Below are 26344 nucleotides of genomic sequence, written 5' to 3'. Positions count from 1 at the left end.
GGGAGAGAGAAAGAGAGGAACGCATTCGTTATGGGGGAAGTCACTTCAGAATGCAATGAGGACAATTTGACTGGGAAGAATGAAATGATATAGTCGAGTCGGTAGAGGGAGATAGCGACTGAACGTCCGACTGACTGTTTAGTCGTTTTGGCGGAGAAATTGCGTGAAAAAGCCAAAAATCATTACTAACTGAATACGGATATAGTCAGTCAGATAGTCAGCTGACTATCCTCAGTTGACTATGACTATGCAGAGCCCTGCTCACGATAAAGGGTGTGTCACATCAAATTGCATCACGGAAAAAACGCTGTAGAAATTTAACTTTTAGGAATTATATCTTCAGCTTTCGCTTATAATCAGATAAGAGTGTATAGATCACGTTGGCCATGCTTCACTGTCAATTTTTCGTAAATTTGGAAAAATGTCGTCGAACGAAAAAGAGCGTCGTGAATTAATCCTGTGCACTCATTTCGAGAATCCGGAGTTGTCACATCGGGACATCGGTAAGATGCTGGGAATCGTCCAATCCACGGTCAGCAGAGTACTAAAACGATACTTCGAGAACCTAACCATCGACCGGAAGGTGAAGAACGGCAAAAATGGATGCTCCGTCAGTGAAAAAGATCACAAGCGCGTAGTTAAGCAGTTTAGACGTGATCCGAGAAGTTCGGTCCGGGATGTCGCCAATAAGCTTAATTTGTCAAGTTCATTCGTCCAGCGGACCAAGCAGCGTTCCGGAGGAGATTCGCAAGCAGAAACTATCAAAGTTTGCCAAAAAGTACATGGTGTGGCAAGCGATCTGCTCTTGCGGAAAGCGGAGCGCCCCCTTCGTGATGACCGGCACGGTAAACGGGCAGGTTTACCTTAAGGAGTGCCTACAGAAGCGCTTACTACCACTATTGAAGCAGCACGAGGGCCCGACCATCTTCTGGCCGGATTTCGCTTCGTGCCACTATTCAAAGGACGTGTTGGAGTGGTACGAAGCCAACGGTGCCAAAGGAAATGAACCCACCCAACGCGCCGGAGCTTCGCCCAATAGAGAAATATTGGGCGATTATGAAGCAGGCCCTCCGGAAGAACCCAAAAGTTGTCAAATCGGAGGCGGACTTCAAGAGAAAATGGATTTCTGTTCAAAAAAAACTACAACCTGACGTTGTACAGAACCTTATGGACGGGGTAAAGAGGAAGGTGCGAGCATACGGGCTTGGGCTCGAAGTATGAATAAAAAGAAAATGCCAAAAGTTGTTTAATAGTTTTTATTTTACTGTCTAAAATTTTCAAAAGGATCGGTCTACTGGGCGAATTTCTACAGCGTTTTTTCCGTGATGCAATTTGATGTCACACACCCTTTACTCGTCTCTCAATTGGTCCATTGTTTCGACGATGATCATTTGGCTTCAGTTCTTGAACAAACTGGTTTAGACAAAGACCTGGCGTAAAATCTACCAAAATCTTCAACGTTGACGGATTCACGGTCCTGATCAATACTGACGGTCTAAGTTTACGTAATACATCTTTCACGAAGAACATAAAATTGAAATTCGATAATTTAATTCAATGATTTGTGTAAGTCTCGCTGTGTAAGTCTTCCCTTGATCGAATGGCAATACAAAAGTAGAATTTTCATTGCTTTGACATATACCACGAATCACCCTTGGGCTGTTAAAAGTTTCAAAAATGAACCTCCAAAAACCCTGTGTTGCTGCATGTCCCTTGAATCGTATCGCAGTTATAATCGTTGCGGTCGCTTTGCCACACGAAGTGAATAATAAACAAGAAGGTGACAGTTCAGAACAATATAAACGCATGAGACCGAATCGAAGAGAAGTGAACTAAAAAGCTAATTTCCTGAATTTTTGTATTTATTAAAATAAGCACAGAGAAAAAACTAATTTGTAAGTAACGCAATGAATATAATGTAAAACAATGAATTTAAATAAATATATTTTTAGTAGAGTCGCTGTAGAACGGATTCCGAAAAGTTTTCCAATTATTTAATACCCTGTTTGTAAAATTATATAGAGCGAATTAAAAGTATACACTGATAGGCAAATAACTATTTAATTCAAATTAAATTAAACACACTGTAGTCTTTTTTTATATCTTTCTTTATATTCTTTTTAAGGTTCACTTATGGAATACTGAAAAAAATAGAGTTGATGACTCACTATGTAAAGCGTTTGAATCAGTGGGTCCTATGCGGCCATCTTTTTGTAGCCAGCAAAAAAAAACCATGAGCATAGAAATCATAGCCGGAAATTAAAAATGAAGTGCTCCGCCTGATCCTGCAGCAGTGATTCTAATTGCAAATCGCCAAGAAAGCTTTCGGATGGGTATCCAAACATCGCTTGCCAAAGGAAACTATCCAACGTAATCAAATGTTGAACATATATGACTCCAAACAGTAAACAGTACGTGAGCCCTGAGCGCGAACCCTGCATTACGCTGCCTACGCTCAATTTGTGTAGATTGAGATAGGGTTGCCAGAGTCCTTGTTTGCATGCTTATGCACCAAAATTAGTTTCGCTCGATTTTATGGATAAAAAGTTACCCTGTCTGGCAGCCCTGAATTTTCGCCGCTGATGTCTATTTAAATTTTCTATTAAATTGACAGATCAGTTTACATTAAACATTCAAGAGGATAGTACAGGAAAGCACGTGTTTTTTGGAAAGTGCAATAAAACAGTAGGAAAAGTTTTTGTAGAAGTTGAGAATAGAAAAGAGTTAGAAAGAAAAGTGTGGGAAAATAGTAAAAAAGGTGTACACAACGTAGGAGAAGGATTAAACATATAAAAGTGGTACCGTGAACAGAATTTTCCGCCCAACGTGGCTACGGCAACCCTTGCAGCTAAATATACCGTACTCCTATGGCGTAATATGAAATCAAGACTTGTAGCCGTTGGCTGGCCCCTCGAATTTGTTTGTTTTGTGTATTTTGACGTTTCATAAACAACTTGCTTAGCTCTCAAACTGGTGTCTACATTCGAATAAGTTGTGAAATATGGAGAACGCAAAAATTTCCGGTTCCATTCCATTGTCCATCCGGAAACTGGTTGTTCTCGATGTCAATAACGGGAAGTGGCCAAGCACTACGAAATCAGCAAGACAGCGGTATCAAAAATCCTGAAGAAGATGAAAACTTTCGTATCGATGGTGGATCGCGCGGGAAGAGGACGGAAGCCCAAGACAGATGCCAGAACGGACAAGAAAATCATTCGTGAGGTGAAGAAAACCCCAAAAATTACCATCCGGCAGATACAGGAAGAGCTCCACTTTTCGGTATCGCGTCGTACTGTAAACACTCACTGTAAATGGTTTGAAAGCTATTTAAATGACAGAACTCAACGGACTATTATTAATGATTCAATTTCCAATCCCCTAGGGAATAATCTCGGAGTACCTCAGGGAAGTGTATTAGGGCCCCTTATATCTATTATGTATATCAATGACATGCGAAGAGTTTTACGATTTGGTGATATCAATCTTTTTGCAGATGATACTGTGTTATTCATTGTAGCTAATGATTTAGATCAGGTCGTTTTACATTTGAATGGAGATTTACATTCTTTAAGTAGATGGTTGAAGTATAAGCAATTGAAACTGAACATAAGTAAAACTAAATATATGGTAATCTCGCGAAATCGTTTTAATGAAAACGTCTCCATCGTTATTGATAATGAGACTATTGATCGAGCTCAGGACATTAAATGTCTTGGCGTGATTATTGATGACAAACTCAAGTTCAACACTCACGTTGACAATGTCATCAAGAAAATTGTTAAAAAGCATGGAATCTTATGTCGATTGAAAAACGATTTAACTATTTGCAGCAAAATACAGCTATACAAATCAATCATCTCTCCTCATTCAGACTTTTGCTCTTCCATTTTATTTTTAGGCAATGACACGAAGCAAAGAATTGTTTATTTAACTATGGTGTTCATTTTTAAAGTAATTAACGGTTTGCTGCCTCGTTATTTATGTGATCGAGTTGAAAGAGGAAGTGGCTTTCATAGTTATAACACTAGAAACGCGAATGAATTAAGAACACCCAATTTCTTGTCATGTGCTTCACAAAATTCGTTTATTCAAAGGAATAAATGTGTTCAACCCGACATATTAAATGCGAAACAACGCTTACAGAATTTAAGAGGCACTGTATTTCATATGTAAAAGCTGTGTTTTATCAACAGCCGAACGAGTTTTTGTTTATTTTTATGACGAAGATCTTTACTGACGAAGTTTTTTTTGAACGGATTTTATTATGTAGATTATTTAATTTTTTTAAATTACCTTTTTTTTTAAATTTGTATTGATCTCTATTATATCTGTCATGATCTTGGTGATGATGGACTATTCTTATTTTTATTTTGTCGTTCTTATAGTTGTATTAGTTAAAAAAAATTATAGGAGGTTGTGTCCAAGGTACGACCGCATTGTTGACGTAGAACTACGCTGTTATTTTATATAAGTCGCTTGTTTATACCTTCGGATATTATTCTATAATGCTGTGAAATTTTAGAAACAACTGCATAGTAGAATAATCTTTGAAATGATTTTTTCATTGTAGAATCAGTTGACGATAATTGATTGATGATTCATTCTTGCCCTCGCAAAACAATCGTATGTCGCAATTTATTTCATGTCAATGCATTGAAAATTTACCTCGAAGGCTATTCCGGTGGCCTTTTTCGAAATTGACATAGACTCGGCTACAGTCGATTATATACATGTTGCACCAGTACCATTATTCCATATCTCATAACTACATCAATATATCTTTGGCACCGCATGTAAACAACAACAATGACAACACTTGCAAGTATCGAATATCATGCTACATGTTATTTAGTATTGCCTCAAAGGAATCGCACCTCTAGATATCGTTCGTACAAACTAAGCGTAAACCACGCGCCAAACAAGCGTTCACCATAGCATGCATACAGAGCCATACATTGGTGGCTTGAAACTACTAGCAATATAAACATTTCTCATCATTTTGCGCTATTCTCAAAAGAAACGCTTCTGTTAATATTACTGGCCTCGAAAAAAGTTGCATTACTTTCTCATGCTCGAGAGAAGCGCAGCTGTCACCCTTAGTGGAGGAAGTTTTGCTACTGGCAAGCAAAACCTAATCACATACAAAATTCCAGAACATTTACTTTCTTGATGAATAAACAAGAGAAATAAACTCTTTTTGTTAATAACAACCTCGAAAACAGAAGCAATGCTTCATTATGATCAATATTAGCGCAAATGCAATCCTAGTTGAAGGCAATTTTGCGACTGGCACGCGAACCTAAATAACTTATAACATTCCAGTAAGACGTTCAAGATGCTTGGTATTCCCAAATAATTTTTTGGTGCACAACCTTAACGTCTGCTTCGCCATAACGTCAGTTTAATGCATTGATGCATTCTCAAAGGCACCAACGAAGCCCTTATGAAGACGGAAAATAAACAATGTTAACTGCTTGGAAAAAGACTGAATTATGCCACACAGCTTGTACTCTGCTGTAACACCCATCGATGCGAATTCGCTGATGAGTTTGTCAAGAGCGACCGCATTCACCACCAGCGTATTGAGCTTGATTTTGGTTGCTGCATGGGCGTTTACATTTTCGACCGAACCGCCGAAATCGCCTACTTCACTGTTGTTCGGTGCGGTGTCACACTCGCGAAGGCTCGGTTCAGTGCGAGCGCTTTTCACTGCACCAACATCGCGTGCATCATTAGATGACGCTTGCCTCGAAATTTTATTGCCCCTGGCAATGCGTTCGTTTTTTGCAGGGCTCGAGCCTGCCTTCCTCTTCTTCTTGCTCATCACACACTACGCGAAGCGTCCAATTTATGACGCGGAAAGAAAAACACACGATACGAATAACGCGAAAAACGAACAGAAAAACCAAACGACGATATCCAAGTTGGATTACCACTGGTGGAGTCCAATATTAGATCGTAGCGCAGCGAAAGCAAAGTGAACTGGATTACTCAACAGTCCGATGCCGAATTAAAGTTTGCCTCAGCGAGATCCTCTGTTTATACTCTAGGCAAGTATTCCCCTTCATTCTTCTTCTTTTCCTTTGTTCACGGAGACTTTAAATCCTACGATGTCCCCTCCATTGGTCGTCGATAAGTTGCTCGTTATTGATAGCTCTGTTCGGGAAAGCACTCAAATGGACAGAACAAATGTATGGGAAAATAGAAACACTTAAAGTTTTCATGAATTTTAATCATTTACTAACCAGGGGATTCTATTGTATGGCATATTAAACAAATCTTACGGAATTTCCAATTCGTTTAGTATGTAAATCGCCAAAATCCGTTCGCGGCAAAAATAGTTATTAACGTAATCTTTATTTCATAAAAACGTGACCTGTTTTCTGATTTGACACCCTTAAAGAAAGACGTAGTTCTACGTCAAAAAATAAAGGTAGTCTACAGAAGTTTGAGCGCCGCGCGCGAGACACAGATATAAAGGATATTGAATTGAAAGTTTTTTAAGTGCCGGTCTAGGTATTTTTCGTAAAGGAAATTTTCTCGATTTCTCCGGATGAAGGTATTCATAGTCAATCCAAAACAAGGCTGGCGGTTGGACTTGTGCTATGGTGGACCACTTGGCTGCAAAGGCCTCGTCGGGACCGTATCGGCTCTGTGACGGACATGACTGAGTACTGGCTTGTCTTTTGACATTGCAATTTTTTGAACTTATATCTGTAAATAAAATCAGTTCGTTTTTTATATTTGCTAAACTGATTTCAATGTTAAATAACTAAATTATCTTTTAGATAACTCGTCTTGCTCAAACCTCTGTAGGGGAAGAAGGCGAGACCATCATCATCATTCCACCGCTAGAGAGCATAACCCAATGACACTATACTACAACGGGATAACGATAACGAAAGAATTACGGACACATTAACATACTTCCAAACACTAAACTTTCTAATACCCATTCCGAGCAATATGCCAGTCAGAATTGTGATGTTTAACAGATTATAACTTTATTTCTAACAGTTATTAACATTTAACTGTTTTCCAATTTTAATACTCTTTTTTTTTTTCTGTTTATGTGTATGTTATACGTCTCTTTCAGTCATAACCAGTGCACAATGGTCCAGGAGGAGCATAACTGTAGAACTAATCAAGCAAATGTAATCAATTTTGGCATGTGGAGATTTTTGGGGGCAATAAATGATTCTATGGTGATTCGACACTCCTCTGTCCTCTCTAAGGAGGGAGGACTGCATAACTCGAGAACTAATCAATCAATTGGACGTTATTTGGCATGTGGAGGTTTGAGGGACAACAAATGATGGTTCGACATTCATCCACCCTCTCTAAGGAAGAAGGGGGGACGTCTTTCAAGCACGATGATCGGTATGATATTCGAAAGGATCCCCAGAAACTTCGTCTCATGATATGGATCGGATTTCCGTAAAGGGAAAAAACTCTAATAATCACAATTTCGTCAAGGATGAATCTCCGAACTGCATGGAACTGCTGGACAGTGTCTTGATCCCACTTACGAAAAACGTGACAGATGGAAAATTTATCTTCCACTAAGATAACGCCCAGATTCTTGTAAGCAAGAAGACTGTGGGCCTGATCACGAACTTCACTTCATGGTGAAAGCGAAATGAAGTGCTATAAGTCACCGTGAAGTGACATGTTATGGAGTGGCCAGCTCGTAATCCAGACCTAAATCCCGTTGAAAATTTTTGGGGGATCCTCGTGAGACGATTGTGGCGGCCGGAAGTTTGGGACAGTGCGTGAGCTGCAGACATGAATGAGGGACGAGTGGATCGAAATTCCACAAAACAATGATGGATAACCTCACTGACTCAATTTATGAAAAAATTTAAACCTGTCAAATATTATTTTAACAGTTTCCTCGTAAAAATCTTCACAATCTTCACAACGTTAATAAAACAAGAAGTGCGCTTGTAAAAATTCCCGCCCAAAAAAGTGTTTTCATTATTATTGATAACTATTGTTAAAAGGTGATAATACAAACATTGTATTGAAAAATCTAATGTTTCTTTTTCTAATCGACTTCCAGCTGATTCTAAAATCTGAAAAATGTGTGCGATTTCTCGTACTGGCATCACGCATAAGGTAAATCTTGACATTGAAAATTAAACGAAATAATAAAACGATAAAATCCACATCCGTTACGACTAGTTAATTGCTCACGTAATTATTATTTCGTTCACATATTCAATCAAGATGTCTGGGGAAACACCAACAATTATGATTATTCCAGAGAAACCACACAAACACAAAACGGTTAGCAATGTAAAGGAATCAAAATCCCCTTGAACTTAAGTGGAAATCTGATAATGCGAAACACAATCACCTTAGGGTTGCACAGGTCGACAATATACATTTCATTATATGTTTTTCAATCTCCATCCGTCCAGTTTCCTTTTCAGTGCGCAGAGAAACGGAGAATTCCAGATAATTCCAACAGGTCCTCCCAAGTGGAATGTCTAAATATTGACTCATTGACTAATGTCATTGTTTTCTGACGAAGTTCCGACGAAATTGATTTGTTTAGGATTAATCTAGAAGGGTGTCTGAATCACGTGTCAGCGTGTGTTGTTCCGAGCGGAGGGGCATCCCTTTGTGTGTGCATTTGAAACCCGACACTTAGCCTAACCGCAACAGGTGGAAGCGAAGAGGCCGAAGTAAAACAAATGAGCTCTATATCAACTTTGACGCTTTGCGGTCGATTCAAATGAATCAAATTTCAGTGAGTACAAACAAACCAAGAAAAAAAAATTAAAAAAAATTCAATTCGAGCCAAAATTGTCTGCGTTATGCATTAGAAGCGGGTTCATCTTTCCCCTTGAAGGGCACACATATGTGGGATGAACGACCGCTGGATGTTAGTATCGAGTACGGCACAGCGCAACCCCTAAACGCAACAGCGAGCGGATAACGCATAGACATGAAACAACCCTCATGTACGCATCCTTGATTTGGAGTTCCATAAATAGTCTACCACCATGTTGAAGTCGTTATCCTTGTTTAAATAGCCGCTTGTATTTCTGTAGGGGAGGTCGTTCGCCTTTCTGAAAATAATGTTAGTGGGTGTTAATTCACGTTTCGAATCCTCGTACAATTTCCATATGTGATTTGCATGTCAAATCTCATACCAGTACACTCATCATGTCTCTTAAAGATGGATCCATATCTCACCCTTGTGTATAATTAGCCTCGGCTGTAGAACTTCAGCCCGCGGGACAACAATATCTTAATAAAATCCTCTGTTGTTCCTCTCAACCATCACCACCGTCATAATCATTTACGCTATTCAACGCCCCGGCAGAGACGCACAAATCTTCGTTTGGAAGGCACCCTAAATAGCCGACCGAAGTGTTTGTGTTCTGTGAGGGAGAGCAAATAGAAATAGTGGACTGAGCTCTGTGCGGGGGAAGTATTTTGTTTTTTTTTTCTTCTTCCTCCTAGTTATGTACACTACATAGCCGAGCAGCCGATTCCTTCCCGAGAGGACGTGCTGAGAAATTCAGAAACCTCAACAAATTTAACGACTATTAACGAGCGTTCCAACTGTGCGTTGTCGTCTTCGTCGCGGGACCATGGTGGCCGTACACCGCGAGGAAGGGTTCAGCAAGGGCGCATCGCAGCGTGGGACACAAATCCCTGCGCTCAGCAAGACCGTACCGCGAGAGGACACGCGAGACGGGCGGCGGAGGAACGGCGCGAGATAACGAAAATACCGGTTTTTATTATATTGTTACTCGGGTGGAGAAGGAATCGAAAAGTTAAATCTCGCACTCTCCCCGGGACGAATGGGACCGCGCAAGGATACGGCGTCGGAAAGGAAAACGAAAATTCTGTTCAAGGATGAGGTCAGTGACTTTCGGTGCTTCGTTGTCTTCCTTCAGACGGGTACCTCCGATCATTGCTGGACCGAAGAGTGATTTTCAAGACGCGCTCTCGCCGCGCTCTTGTCCGATTGTGGAAGCCGCGGGAGGAAGCGCGCGGAAGGATCGAGTTATTTATAGGATGATGAAAAATGAAGAAGAAACAAAACAAGATTTCTGTTATTCAACTGAATCAAGGACTCGCTTCTTCGGGTTGCAAGTGGGGAAGAAAGGCGGTTGAACGCCGAATCATCGGAGCTAACTCTAAATCTTGTTGCGTGCTTCTTCGAAGGGAGTGGAAACTTGGTGTGGCAGGATTGAACGGAGATCTTTTCCAAATCTGAGTCTCTTCTGTAAGAATCGAAAAACTACGCCGATATTTTTATGGCCGGCTCGAGGTTCAACCTTGTCGTGTTTCGATTCAGAGTGTATTGATTTATTCGGGACGAGGAAAGTTTTACAGCCTTTAACTTGGATTCAATCACGGCGGTGTCGTTTTTCCTTTGCTATGAGCGATTTTATATGTCTTTCTATGGGAGTTCCTTGAAGGGACTTCCTCTATCCACAAATATTTGTTCTACGTTTTGTACGATACGAATTATGCTTAATATTTTTTAATCATTTTATTGTAGAACTATCGCCAGTTTTATTAGAAATAGCCAGCTTCTATCGTTCTCTGTTACCTTCAGTTCATGATCGATCGAAGTGAAACTCAGTTCCCTTGGGTTATTTTCAGACCTCGTAAGCATGTCAGAGAGCCCGGCAATCTTTGTCGGTTGATTTTTGGATGTATTATTATTATTTAGATGGATGTAACATATATTCAATCGATGATCCACTTCGTCGACAAAAGAGATAATGTTACTGAACTTGTCGATATTTCTGTTTCACATGTTGTGGTTGTGTCGATTTTCATTTCACCGCAGTCGTTGTGAGGTTTGACGATGTCTTACATTATTTACGACGTATTCAGAACTATCTACGAAGCAATTTTATTGTACCTTATCCATTAACGACATTATCCTACAGTACTAAGGTTTGATTCAGTTAGAATCCAGAATCGCTGTTCATTTTATAGGAGCGGTCGTAGTAGGCGTATCTGAAATCCTTTGACAGCAAATTGTTTCGAAAACATGTATAAAATTCACGTTGAACCGTTTTGTTTCGAAAATTTTTGCAGAATGGAAGTCGAAAAACACCCATATTAAAGGTAAGGCGTGGTCAGGTACTAAAATCGCTGAAAGTAGCAAACTCGACCGTGTATGACGTGCTGAAACGTTTTCGTGAACGTACAACTGTTGTTCGGATGGATCAGAGGACGCTTCGTAGTTAAACTTATGATCGGAAGCTAAGGTCGAAGGTATTGAAAATAAGTGAGTCAAACCCGGGACTCTCGTACGCGAAATCGTCAAGAATCACAACTCTAACCAATGTACCATCCGAAGAATCGGTATGCGAGAAGGTTATCTTAATTTCTGTACCTGCAAGCAGTACCAAAGTGGTGGTCAAAAGCCGCGCTCGAAAGTTATACAGCTAGGTTTTGACGAAGTACGAAAGATCCATGCTGATGGATGACGAAATGTATGTGAAGATGGATTTAGGACACCACGCAGGTCTGAAGGTCTGAAATTCTATACGTTCACTGCCAGAGAAGGTGTCCCCAGCAAATTTAAGTTTGTGCTCGCTGGTAAATTTGCCAGGAAGGACACAAAACCAAGGTTCTGCCCACAAACAAGACAATGCACTCGGAACGGTATAGGGAAGAGTGTCTGTGGAAAATTTGATGGAGGGTATCCGAAGAAAAGAACGAAAATTCATCAAAACTGTAATAGAGTATGTTTTTCTAAAAAAAAAAAAAAAAAATAAATTATCTGCACTTTGATATAAAAACATTTTTTGTACCTATAATCAATCCCGAGATACATCTGGTTTTGTGATTCCGGATGCTAAATATATCAAGATTTATACCTTATTTCCTTTGCTCTGAATCATCCCCATGATTTTTGAGGTATGAGGTATATAATCTAATCCTGTATAAAATGTAGTAAAAAAAATTAATTTGTTTTTGTGCATATATTTTTCGTTTTTTGAATATAAATAAATATTTTAATTTTTGATTCATCCCCTTAAACTCAGAAAAAAACCTTTCTCACATAAAAAAAATAATTTCATCCAGAATCTCTCAGGAGGTGATCGACGATTATGTTTAATGAAAAAAAAATCCTTCTACACATATGGTTGAATTTCAACAATAACAGAGTCCTAGAACTTTTTTTTTGTTTCGGGGTCTGTTCGTCTTAAACTGGCTCTACTTCAAAAAGTACGCTACGTAGGACAAATCTGTTACTTCCATTTGAAAGATGAGAAAATTTAGTACAGGATATAGTTGTGAAACATCTCCGAAAATCGCATATCTGATCATAAAACAATTATTTGTTCTATTGAAAACAATGTTACAAATTAAAGAAGTTCGATTAATAAATGTATCGTAAAATATGAAAATTCCATGAATAATGAGTTTCAAAGACAATTAGAACTTTTGAATTCCTGCGAAGATTTTGAGAACCTTTGTAACAATGCGCAATGGTCCAGGAGATGTATTTCAGTGGAAATTAGCATTTAGAGCTCGACAGTTATTCTCTATACAAAAGCTGTCTTCGACATAGTTGTTACATACAACAGAACGCTCATTTTTATGTTATCAAAAATAGAGTGACCAAAATTGTCGATGAAATAAAAAATCTAACATTCTTATCTTTATAGATAGAGGTAAACATAGTAAACAATATTATAGTCCTAGTTATTTGAGACATCTTTGTCGAACAAAGTGTTTTTCTATCTCTTGAAATAACCGATATAGCGCCTTTTTTCTAAGTTACGTTAGGGTCACCATGAAAAAAACTGTTTTTTTTGCTCTTACTTTTATATGTCAAATTCTACATACAAACTGTCTTCAGTAGACTTTTAGAACTTACTAATACAAACATTTTGCGATGCAGAACTTGTCAATACCTCAACTTCGCTCAAAGTTATTGATATTTTTTCCTAAAAAACACGCTCTTTTCATTTGTTTGTCATTCTTTCTAAGGCAAACATTATAAATGTTTGTTGACGGAATTTGAAAAAACAAATTTCACTCTATATAATGCGTAATTTTCAAAACTATGTTATTTTTGGTGTTTGAGTAAACTAAAATTGAAATCATGAGTTTTTGGGTAAAAAAACATCAATAACTTTAAGTAGGATTAAGATATTGACAAGTTCTACATCGCAAAATCTTGGTATTGATAAGTTCTAAAAGTCAGACGAAGACAGTTTTGCTGTAGAATTTGAAATATAAAAGTTATGGCAAAAAAGCTGTATTTTCATGGTTACCCTAATGCAACTTAGTTGTAAAGCGCAAAAAAACAACTTTGTGCGAGATATTTGTTCTTTAGACAAAAACTGTCTTCAACAAAGTTGTTACATATGATAGAGCGCTCATTTTTATGTTATCAAAAATAGGGTGATCAAAATTATCAATGAAATAAAAAATCTAACTTTCTTATCTTTATCGATAGAGATAAACATAGTTGAACAATGTTGTAGCCCCAATCATTTTAAACAACTTTGTAGAATGCTTTTTTCTATCTTTTAAAATAATAGATTTAGGGCGTTTTTTTTCCAAGTTGCGTTAGGGTGACCATGAAAAAATGGTTTTTTTTGCTTTAATTTTTATATTTCAAATTCTACATCAAAACTGTCTTAGTACGTCTTTTCGAGCTTATCAATTCCAATATTTTGCGATGCAGAAATTGTCAATATCTCAATCCTACTTAAAGTTATTGTTTCTTTTTTACCCAAAAACTCATGATTTCAATTTTAATTTACTCAAACACAAAAAATAACATAGTGTTAAAAATGCTCTATAATGCCCTTAATAATTAAATTAATTAAGCTTATTAATTTTTAATGCTTAAATAATGCTCTTTCAAGTGCCATCAATAAACTTTGTTTATGTTTGCCCCATAAAAAATGACAAACAATTGAAGAGAGCGTATTTTTTTTTTGGGAAGAAATACCATTAACTTTGAGTAAAGTTGATATATTGACAAATTCTGCATCGCAGAATATTTGTATTAGTAAGCTCTAAAAGTCTTTCGAAGACAGTTTGTATGTAAAATTTTAAATATAAAAGTAAGAGCAAAAAAAACAGTGTTTTTCATGGTGACCCTTACGTAACTTAGAAAAAAGGCGCTATATCGGTTATTTCAAGAGATAGAAAAAAACTTTGTTCGACAAAGATGTCTCAAATAACTGGAACTACAACATTGTTGAACTGTGTTTACCTCTATCTATAGAGATAAGAAAGTTAGATTTTTTATTTCACCGACAATTTTGGTCACCTTATTTTTGATAACATAAAAATGAGCGTTCTATCGTGTGTAGCAACTTTGTCGAAGACAGTTTTTGTCTAGAGAATAACTGTCGAGCTCTAAATGATAATTTCCACTTAATCACATCTCTTGGACCATTGGGCAATGAAATAAATAGTAACGATTATCAATTACCGGAAGCCAAGACATCTGTGCAACTTTTCATAAGTAGGGAACTCTTTGATTGTTTAAAAAAAGAATAAGTTATACAAACAGCTTAAAACCGATCTCACTAATGCTCCATTGGAGAGTCAATTTATATGGCTTCGAAACAATATAAGAAACAAAACGAAGAATGCTTAAATTAGATATTATAATTCCAAGTTTGGTCGTTGTAAAGGAGATCCCAAAAAGTTATAATCTATTATAATCTTATTCAACAAAACATACAAAATTCAAAATAGAAAAAAATAACATTAGTTGAAAATTGTATTAAAATTGAGTCAGCATACCATATAGCAGAAATTTTCAATGAATATTTCATAAACGTATTGTCTGTCAATGTACCAACCTCAAATCAACATTTCACTCAAAATATTGACAACAATAATGTATTCCATTTCACACAAGTTGAACAATCAGACGTTGCACAAACCTCGGTTCTTCAATTAGCCTTCAGCTGGTCCACTTCATCTATTGCACAAATATTATGCCAGCGAAATTCTTCCAATTCTTTACTGGATCTATAAGCTGGATGTTGAGCCGATATTCTGCTATAAATGTTGACATTTGTATTTAACATTTACTCACGTAAAATATACGAATAGTTAGTACGGAAAATGATTATCGAGCTGGTACTTGTCAGAAAAAAATTTGTTATATAAATATGTACTAATTATTTCTCTCAGTGTATTGATGGTTATAGATCTGTGATGCATTGGAGTACCCCTCGCCAATGTTGCTGTTTATGTTATATTTGACGTTTAACTAATTTTCAACTGCGCTATAGTGAACAAGTGCTGTAACATAAACGCAAGCCAATACGTATTTCTGCATAAAAAATCGAACACTTTTACAGCTCCTCATGAATGCTAAATATAGCGCAAGAGATAGAGTTTCAAAAAACACATGACTATTTCCTGATCTAAGCAAAGCATTTGATTGCATATCCCGCTCAATACTATTGCAAAACATTCGAATGATTGGATTAGATTTTAGCGTTAGATTTGATTGAGACTTATCTAGATCAGAGACCACAGTACGTTTGCACTAATAACTGTTATAGTTCACCACGGTTCATCAAATCAGGCGTTCCGCAAGGTTCAATTTTAGGTCCATTACTTTTTCTAATTTTTGTTCGTGACATGTGGAATTTGCCTCTATAAGGTCGCTTACAGTTGTATGCAGACGACTCTTGTCTTGCTTATGACGTTTTGATGATGGCTCAGATAGCTTTTCATCAACACCAATGTTCATTCAGAAGTGCAATGAAGTATTCCAGAAACATTTACTTCTGTTTTTGCATCAGAAACACCGTCATAACTGGGTAATTTGGCATCAATTCATAACATTCGGAAAGACAAGGCATAGTTTATTGAATAGGGGCTCCAGATTCTGGACTGGTCAGCTTGTTTACCAGATCAAAACGCTATCATGAACTTATGAGGAGTGATCGTACGAATAGTAGATGCAGCTTACAAGCAGTATGAGTGATTTGAAGAGCTTAAACGGGCAGTATCCTCTGCGTAGAACGAGATACACACTACAACATGGCATAGCTTGGTCAAAACCACCCCGATCTTCACTATATACTTCAATTCAATCGACTTCTTGCATATCTCTGGAAACTTAGGTTCTATAGTTATGAAACGCAGTGTATATGCTTATAAATAGTACTGCTTCAATAGATTTTGATAATTAATTCGAAACCTCTAAAAATAGTAAATTCTATTGACTTTCTTGGATAGATTTATCATGGAAAACCCACATAGCTCACGTTATAAAGGGAATATCACCTCACGTGTTTGCCATCCGTGAGGCAAGACCATTTATTTGCGAAAATACTAGCTGGATATTGTATAACTTTTTTATAATGCCACACCTCATTAATATGAGTTGTTTATGGGGATGTACAAGTGAAGTTCATTTGAAGCCTCTAAAAGTGTTGCAGAATCAAGTAATCAAATGTATCCGTAACCTACTATACCGTTTTCCATCAATATATCTTTATGACGAAGAAACACTTCCCGTTAATCTTTATATATAAAAGAAGGATTTTCCCACGTACGTGTAAAATATAATCACAGGAGAACGGCTGATCAGATCGGCTCGGTCAGTATATTTTTTTGAGTTTGTCTTCACCCAAATTAGAATAATAGAAACTTTGGAAAATATTTGAGATGATTAGAAAAATTCGAAAAAATTGACTATGCATATCTTATAAAAGGAGGAAGGAGAAAGGATATTTAAAATAAAAAGGGAAAATTCGAAAATAAGAGGTACGCATATGTATGTTTCGCTGTGAAAATCATCATTTAGATCAATTTTACAGATCTGTACGATAACATACAAACTCTCTTGAAATATATTCGTTATTTTTACCAACCGAAATATTCTCTAAAAATAAATTATATGTCAGAACGACGTTTGCCGGGTCAGCTAGTCTTTTATGTAACAGAATATGTCGTAGCATATTCACAAAAAAAGTCATAATTTGATCAAAACGAACGGAACCTTGGTCTATGTATCTTTGGTACACTGGCATAATACTAGACAGCAAGATCTTATGTACATAGGTGGTCCGAGAACAACTTTTGCTTCAAAAAAATAGTTTTATCAAGATATTATAATGTATAATGCTAAACCTTCAGAAATGGAAAATTAGAATATGAGATTGTTCAAGAGAAGATTAAGACAACATTTATATAATTAGAATAAGAAGTCAACTGATTAATCAAGATCACTGCAAAGGTAGCTGAAAACAGTTTTTTAAATAATAAAAAATAAAGAAAAAAAATTAGTGGATTTTGATAACATGTTGGAAGTGAATACCTCAAAACATAGTGGTTTTAAATTGTTGTTATTAATTTTATACCAAAAATTCATAATAAAATTCACGCTCTTTATCTGCTCTACAATTTGTTCTTTGACACCCTTCTTCTACTACATGGGCTGAAAAGATGATGTCATCAGTAAATGACATTCAGTATTCATATCAGACGAGTACGATACACGTGCACCGTCAAAGTCAACGTCATGTCAACTATTTGTTTGGACATATCTTGCCAACGTCGACGTTGTCTTTCGTTTAATGTTTCTTCAAATAACATGAATTTGTTTCATAATCGGACCTTTTCAATCGAGAACAGCTTCATTAGGCAGATATAAATCGAAAATTGTTTTAACAGTTTTTTGTTGATACACGTCCACCGTTGAAGCCATCTATAAGTGAAAGATGGATGCATAGTTCTACACCTAAAATATAATCGAAAAAATAGAACATTTCAAATCTCGAGACAGACAACGAAGTCTCAGTAAATGTTGGTTTTCGTTCGATTCGCGACTAAATCTAGAAGAGATTCAATATAGAACTGATTTGATAAATATTCTCCACCATTGCCTTATATTCCATCCATATAGGATCAATAATCCGTAGACTCGCCACTATATCATAACCAAAAGAGCTGTATAGCTAATAAGCATCCATATGCCCACTTCCCAACACACATCTATTTTTCCGCATCCGGTATAATCCATCAATAACTCATCCGTCGATACCATCTCCATTGCGCTAGGGAGTATAAAACAAATTAATCCATCCGATTCTCTTCCACTTGCCGGTTTTTCTTCTTCTCTCACCCAAGGGGAGCTCGATTTTTAGTTATTTCTCCCCAAAACCAATCTTTTTTTTTCATTTTATGTATCCCCCATTCCTATTCCCAACGAAGAAGCCATTCCGTCTCTCTTTCTAGCATTCCCGATAGACTGGCCCGTTCATGTTGGTGCCGTTGGTTTGTCCATGCGGTGGGATCATTCCGGGCAAAGGGAATTTAGATTTTCTTCCTTTCCACCTTTGAATGAATAGTCCGATAATTTTTGGTGGTTGTGCTGTGAAATCCATACACTCTGCACGTGATGCGTGGAACATTCCTGGAGTCAATAACCGATGGACCACGTGTTTAGTGGTTCTAATGATATCAGTTACGAGGGAACGCCGTGGGATTCCTGAATCAACTAGCTGTAACGAAATGAGAAGTCAACGTCAAATCACTACACATTCCTGTGACAATATATGCTACTATCTCAGAGCCCATTCACCCTTGCTTAAAATTCATGCAGAAGAATGCCCTGCATCATAACTTTATGTACACAATGATTGGTAAGAACTTCCCTGTATTTATGTACGACAAGCTGCTTTAAATTCCAGCCAGCATGTAATAACACAATTGCATCCCAGCCAGAACCAGACAGACAATCCAACTATTCATTGCGTTCCCTCCCTTCGTGTTCCTCCGTTCACGGGTTCTACACTCAAAGCAAAACGTAATAAGATCGAAGCAGGATCTTTCCTGCCCCAGTCAGGGAAGGGGACCAACTGAGCTGATGTTTGCCTGCCTGCAAGGCTTTGGTTTTGTCGTCAGGAATTGTATCTTCACGCAGGCACATCGGTAGGCAGGAGGAACGCTACGGACAGTATAAAGTCAAGATTGTTCCACCGGCTGGGTCGAGAACCGGGAAACCGTGACGGCGAACAGGAAGAATCTAGTGGGGATAAAAATTGTAACCACCACGTTGTATGCTGATTGCTGGTGGCGGCTCGGATCGGTTTTCAGGAACGAGTGGAACAATTCATTTATTGTACCGTAAACTTGCCGTGAAGTTGTATTCTCATTAGTATATTGGCAAATTGTTGAACTATTTTATTATTTAGTTTCACTCGAATTTCATCCGACTAGCTTTATGCATTTAATGAGTAAAACTATATTTGCATTTTGTTGATAAATATTGTTGTATGAAGGAAAAAGCAAACAATCTTCCACGAAAATATTCAATTCTTACGATTCTAATCCGCGACGACGCCAGTACAGTGTCTAACTACTCTGAATAACTACTCTCTATCACAGCTATACCCAACCAGCGGCCCGCGTGTGGCCCGACGGGTTCTTCTGGTTGGCCCATCTCTAAAATATTTTGTATGTGTGACCTAAGCCTAACAAATAATTTCCTAAATTTGTTGAACGAAGAACTACATCTTTTCAGGATTGGTGCCAAGTCCGAAAACAGGATACGCTTTTGTGAATTAGAAATAGCAAATACTACCGTTCTATGTGGAATGAGAAAATATTGCAATTAAGCTCCAACCGTTTTCAACTTAAATTTACGTAACCGATGCGTGCGCGCAAACAATAAAATCGCTTTAACCCTTTCACGTACAACATCGAACCTCACTCGTCGTCTATCGATGTGAAATGGATACGTGTGATGATGCGGGACTGCTACGATCGCAAGTAAGATACACACACTCAGCAGAGTATCGAAACGACTCACTGTGCTCGTGTTTGGGCCTTGTTGTTGGAAATTAAATCGTACGGCAAGGGGTTAAAATATAATTTCGAGCAAATCGCGTAAATCAAAATCGCATAATTTCGAGAGAATCGCGTAAAATAAGATTGCCCCATCACCGGCACGCGATCGTCACAACCACACTCGCAAACGCTCTAAACAAGCTATTCGTCATTTTACACCATTCACGCTTCATCCAGCTGATGATCAGACGGCAGCGAGATTTTCCAAACGGCTTTTCTCTAGGCCGAGAATTTAGTTTAGTTTTCCAAATTGGCCTTTTTCAAGGCTAGAGGCGAATGAACTGAAAGATTTTTAAGCCTCTGCAATTCAAACCATGATTATCATTTTTTAAGTCACAGTCTCGCTCCAGCTAGCAGGCAGCAGTCTTGTTTTGCTCGACATGAAGGAAGAATAGAAGATAAATATCGCACACAGTGGTGCGATTTCATTTGGTGAAGGCACCGCGTCGATTTTCATGCCGTCTGGTGCAGAGTGCCTCTCTATTTTTGCACAACATCTCTTCTCCATTCATACCCCAGTATATAAATTTAAAATTTAGAAAACGAGATCGTGACGTTTGGGCAGCAAGCATTTGAGCGTTAATAATTCTTCAAGGAGGGACCCCGGTCTAGGAGGTCGAAAACATCGATTTATTTGCATTTTTGGGAAGCTAAGAAATGTTTACAAGGATTGTTTGGATTGATTGTTCGATTGTTCAATTGATTGTTCGTTGGGAAGTCACAGCCAAAAGTATGAGGTCACCTTGAGGGAGATAGTATTACTGTACGAATATTTCAACGCGTTTTTCTCGAAACCATATTATTTCAGTTGGTGGTATCGATATCTCAAGATCTACTCGACCGATTTGGCTGATTTTTTTCACAGCATGTAAAAATGAATTATCTGAAGCGTTACATAGCCGTTTTTTGATACCTCATTTTTCCGATTTTCTATGAGTTTCTAAACAGCGATTTTTCATGAAAAATAACTCATTTTTAACAAAAATGGCCGCCATTTTGGCAATTTTTCGAATTTGTAAAAACCTGTATGTAATACTTTAGGTATTGTCCTAAAGTTCAAAATATTCACTGGAATTCGTTCTGCGACACCCCGTTGCTTCAGAACCACCAGCAGGGTTCCGATTTTCAGACAGCATCTACGCATCCAGCTGGCAACAGCGTAATGATCTTTATTCGTGCAAATGCAAAAATACATCTTCAAATGCAAAATACATCTTCAAATATACCTTAAAGAACAACCAAAACACTTCACTTTATTCCTAACATCCTGAAACAAATCACGAAATTTTTGCGCAGTAGTATGACAACCACTTTTGAAAGATAAAAGGTGTATGAGTGATATTTATTACTTATTGACTTAAAAACTTTTTTCCGTAGCTCAAGAACTCCTTTGAAAGCACATCATGGGTACAACAAAACTCTAGAAATATTCTTGGAAGTTCACCAAAGTCAAAATTGATCAGCGATTGATGCATGTCGTTGGATGACCATGAAAGACTATAAATATTGTTATTATTGTGGCCAACTTCAGATTCTATTCTGCTACCGTGTTGAACGGGCGTGCAAAAATGTTCGCGTCTGATTGCATTCTCAGAATATGCGCAAAGTAAGCATAGTGCAGAGCTTGCACTGACGGGCAGAAGTAAAACAGGATAGATATGTTAAGTAGGACGTACCGCACCGAGTTTCATACGATTATGCGGTGATTGGTTGTGTATGATTGAATCACACGTACTAATTGTCAAATAGATACCGATGAGGTCTACGTAGCAACATATATTGCGCTTTGCTTACTAAGCGATTGATCGTGAGTACAAAACTCAGTGCCCTCAATTGACCATCTTTGTGTTTTTATAGAATAACTACGTCTATACAACAACATACAACCACATCACCAGTGATGGAGCTTGATTCACGGTCCCAGTCCTGGTCTCTCTTCATCCACACAAACTCTGCTGCTGGCAACAAGAAACATCGAGCTGTTTGTGCTATTAGATAAAACAACTAACATGTTCATGGTTAAATCCGGCTCTCTTGCAGCTGAAATGCGAATGAGCCTTATTAAATAAACAAATGGAATTAAAAATAGATAACGGTGGGAGAGAGTGAAGTTATAAGGCGAACAAGTAATCGTCACGGGCCGCACTGTGTCTAACACGAGAAGAATATTCGAAATGCATACTGAGTGCGCTATGTGCATGAATCATCCATTTTCAATTGATTCTACCAAACCACGCAAATCCATCAGGGCCACCAAAACTTTCGACTGAAGAGTTGTTTCAAAAATCTAGATGAATTCTAGAAAAAAATCCGAAGGAATCAAAAACGAATTGATGTGTATGATTTTTTTCTGGGCTTCTGTGAATTTAGGTGCGCATTCGGATTTATTAGTGTCATTATTACGATGCTTTCTCAGATTCACTTATTGGTGATTTTTTCCGATCGTTCAATAATTTCACCTGAACTCGAGCATTGTTTCCGGATTAAAAGTGGCGTACATTTCAAGCCATATGTAATGAAGATATTTTAGAAAAAAGAAAATTTGTTTCGCAGCGGTTGCTGTCGACGCCGTTACTCCACCCGATTCGGTTCGGATTTTCTGTTGCCGTTCTAAGTGTTCTTTGAGGCGTTAGTTCAGTGTTTAGTGCCGCTGTAGACAGCGATTGATCAACAGCACGTGTTAATTCTGAGAGTATATTTGGAAATCAGATCTATTTGGCGTGTTATTGTTTCGCGAAACGTTTGCGCCTCTCACATAGTGAAAGCATTCATTCATCCGTCCTTGTCAGTGCTACCAAATGTTTGCACCAAAGAGTTTCATTATTGAATTTGAACTTGTTTCTAACTGGTTGTGATTTCGCAGTCCTACGTTAAAAATTCGGTCGGTTGGACATCACTTTTTTTTTTGCAGCCCACGACACCATGACTAGCACCTTTGTGGCCCCTCTGAAGAAATGGTTTGGTTACACTGCTCTATCAAATAAGCCGGCCCGAAGGCAGTTTTATAACGTCAAAATTTGGATGAAAATTTTTACTTGGCGTTAATTAATTAATTGAAACACGTTGTCTTGACCCCAACTAAACCATTTCTCTATAATTCTCTATCTATTCCTATGAAAAACTTATCAATATAACATTATCATCAAAAACAATTTTTACATGACATTTTTGCATCTGCAAAAAAAAGGGTTCTTCATTTACATATAATATTAATTTGATACGAAGAAGTTAATTTTCATTAATAATTTTTATTTAAAAAATTGTGAACGTCGTCAACGCGAATAGGTATATCACTCACAGAGCCTACTATGACTAAGGTTTTAACAATTGTTCTATTATTGTTCTACATTGTCTATATATAGACAAATTCGATAACAGGTTTCCTTCCCAACTTTTGACTCGGTCAAACTAGATTAAGTGTCATAGTCAGAGCTCGGCAAAGTCATATTCAACTGAGGATAGTCAAGGGGCTATGAAGCCATCGGCCTTCGCATTCAATTGGAGATGAGTTTTTGCTTCTTCCATCAGTTTCTCTGCCAACATGAATCAGCAAAGTGAAAAGTCATTCGGGCGTTGCCGTTGATATCTCCTCTCCGACGCTTCGTTCTCATTTCATTCATCATCGTCAAATGGACTTCACGGCATATTGAAGTGACTCCCCCCCCCTCGACTGAATTCGTTTCTCTCTCATGTATCATGCATACATGTATCGATGTTTGGGTTCACAATAGGTAAACAATGGAGCCGATCATTAATGGTGTAACCAGTGTTGCCACATTTTCATCAGTACCAGATGGGAAAAAAACTTTCTCATCTGTACTTTTCCTTCAAAAAATCTGTACCATCGGAATTATTCATTTTTAGAGAAAAATCATGAAATATTATCATTTGTTTACTACAAAATATTATATTCACTTACTAACTTTATGCCTAGATTTACTTACTACAAATACAAAAGTCGAATTCAATGTACATTAACATTTACTCGCCTCAAATCACTCGTATGTTTGGTGATGCTTATACATAGTCTTTCTAAATTTAGATTGCATACTATCATTCATTAAAATTCGCAAAGTTCGCACGCGGAAAAAATCTATACCAATCTGTACTTTTTGACCAAAATCTGTAATCTGTATCGTACAAAATCTGCACCAAAAATAACGAAAAAAACTGTACCTTTCCAGATAAATCTGTACGTGAGGCAACACTGGGTGTAACTACTTTTTTGCATCAGAAATCAAGTTTTAGTTTCACTTTATATGGAGGTTTAAATAAGATTGTGTACGCGGGTAACGAGGTACATGTCAAGGTGGAGTAGTAGTGGTGGATTGAAGTGAGGTTGAATGAAGAGGCAGATTATTATTCATTCGTCATGTCAATTAGAATAACCATTTGCTAATTGAATTGACTAGAAGTGTATTGACGAGCGTAGAGAGCGAGGATGACTGATGAACTAGTCATGTTGACGGCAAATGCCGAAGTAGTCCTACGCGAAGCGAAGCGACTGAGAGGAGAGTCGATTTTCAAGTTTCGTCTTCGAAAATGAAATGATCCTCCTTTTTTTTTGTATATTTTTAAATATCTCCAATATCTGATAGCAGTTATCGTATCGCGTTGCATTTCATGATGGCGGTGTACACGAATTTAGTACGTGCCTATGTGTATTATTTAGGGAACATATTAAATATTTCCCGTTTTTCGTCATAAAAAATCATCAAACCTAATATATGAGTATTTCGTTTAAAAAATCAGGCAGTACACTCAAAATGCGAAATCGAACTCCTTCATACTACATCCTGCATACAACACACATAACCCACAAACTTCTCGATTTGCCCTCCATACTCAGAATAATTCCCAAATATATGAAGCCTTCAAACACGCATCCTTGAGAACAAACACTCAACAAAATCCAACACTTAATCGTCATTAGAATAAAACCTGTTAAGTCACTGTAATTGACCGTTGAAGTTCAAACCCCAGCATCACACACCACTTGTTTTAAAGAAACAAAAACCTGTAGAAATGTACCAGTATTTCAATAAAACAAATCATACACCCTAGCTGCTTCCACGTGCAGGGGGAAATCTCCTTTTTCCAGTTTTTTCATTGCCTTCTTTTTTATATTTTCCGGCCCATCCCATATCCCGGTCGATGACTCGAATCTTTTGTTGTGCCTTCACTTTCTACGAACCTGTTGCAGCGAGATTCCCGGTGAGCCTCGGTTGGTCAAGTGATGTTTGATTCGGGCTAAAGGACCTCTTAACTTCATGATGCTGATTCAGAAGAGTTATCAGATTCTGTTTGCTCCTATCTTTGTGCGTCATACCATCAAAATAAAGATTGGACTCTTTTCGAGAGAGAGAGAGAGAGAGAGAGAGAGAGAGAGAGAGAGAGAGTGGCACAATACTTGGTAACATAAACTTCTCCTTCTCTTAACGGTCACCAAGTGTTCCGGGAGTGCCATAATTGTCATATCGTCAGCCCCGTATCCAGAGCCTCCAGATCGCGGGCATGCAGACGCAAAACAAAGCGCAGAAGAGGAGAATTAAAAACTCTTCTCTAGGCGAACAACAAGTCCTTGACTTGACTCCGAAAGCCAAGTTGAATGACCTTCTTTTCCTTAGAGCATGTAAGAGATTAGATTTTCTCTGCTTCCTTCTTCGGTGTGAGACGCGATGAAGTGATGGTTCAACTCGTTCCCTTCTGCGATGAGTGGAGAGAAACGCACGCGGGTTCTCCCGACCACAGATTTGAACCTATTCCGCCGGCAGTAAACTATTTCTATGTTGTTTTCAGGGTGTTTGTACCGCGGGCATGGATCCCAGCAGCAGCACACACAAATCACACGGGAGTTCTCTCCCATTTCTCTTCCCAGCGGCAGTGACTCCAGCAGCAGAAACATAAACACCACTTTACCGCGGTGCCGGTTGGTGGCCCACCTAAAACGGTGACCCCTCAGCTCTCCCCAAGCGGGCGATATGCCGCGGGAAGATTGGACTCTCTAAAGATAGATAAATATTCCTGTTATGCTTCGATTCGGTGGGTGCGTGTGTGCGCATGGATGAGGACAGGTTGGTACTGACGGAGTTCTTTTATCTGGTGCTCAACACTTTGGCCTCCTTCATCCATCCCCGTACCGTTGACCACGTGAGCCAAGTGCGTTTTCGGGTGTTGGTCGTGAATGAGGTTTTTAACCCTTTTTCGGATCAATGCGGTGTTCGTGATAAAATCTGATTTAAGGATACATTTGTTGGTGTGGATTACGTTATATCCACACTAACAAATATATATATGTGGAACCCACGCGGTCTTGAGGTGTTTAGGCATAGTCCGATCTTCAATTTTTGTACATGCGGATTTACCATGAACTCGACGAAAAATTAGAGAAGCAAAGTTCAACGCATTAAGATGAGACATACAATAATTTCCTTTCTTGAGTTTTAGGATACCGTTCATACATATTTCTAACATCTTCTTGACTTTTCTTTAATCAAGATCGTAATAAATC

The sequence above is a fragment of the Toxorhynchites rutilus genome, chromosome 3 (genome assembly GCF_029784135.1).
Source record: "Toxorhynchites rutilus septentrionalis strain SRP chromosome 3, ASM2978413v1, whole genome shotgun sequence".
In the NCBI taxonomy this organism is placed as follows: Eukaryota; Metazoa; Arthropoda; class Insecta; order Diptera; family Culicidae; genus Toxorhynchites; species Toxorhynchites rutilus.
Note: the sequence above shows the minus strand (reverse complement) of the source record.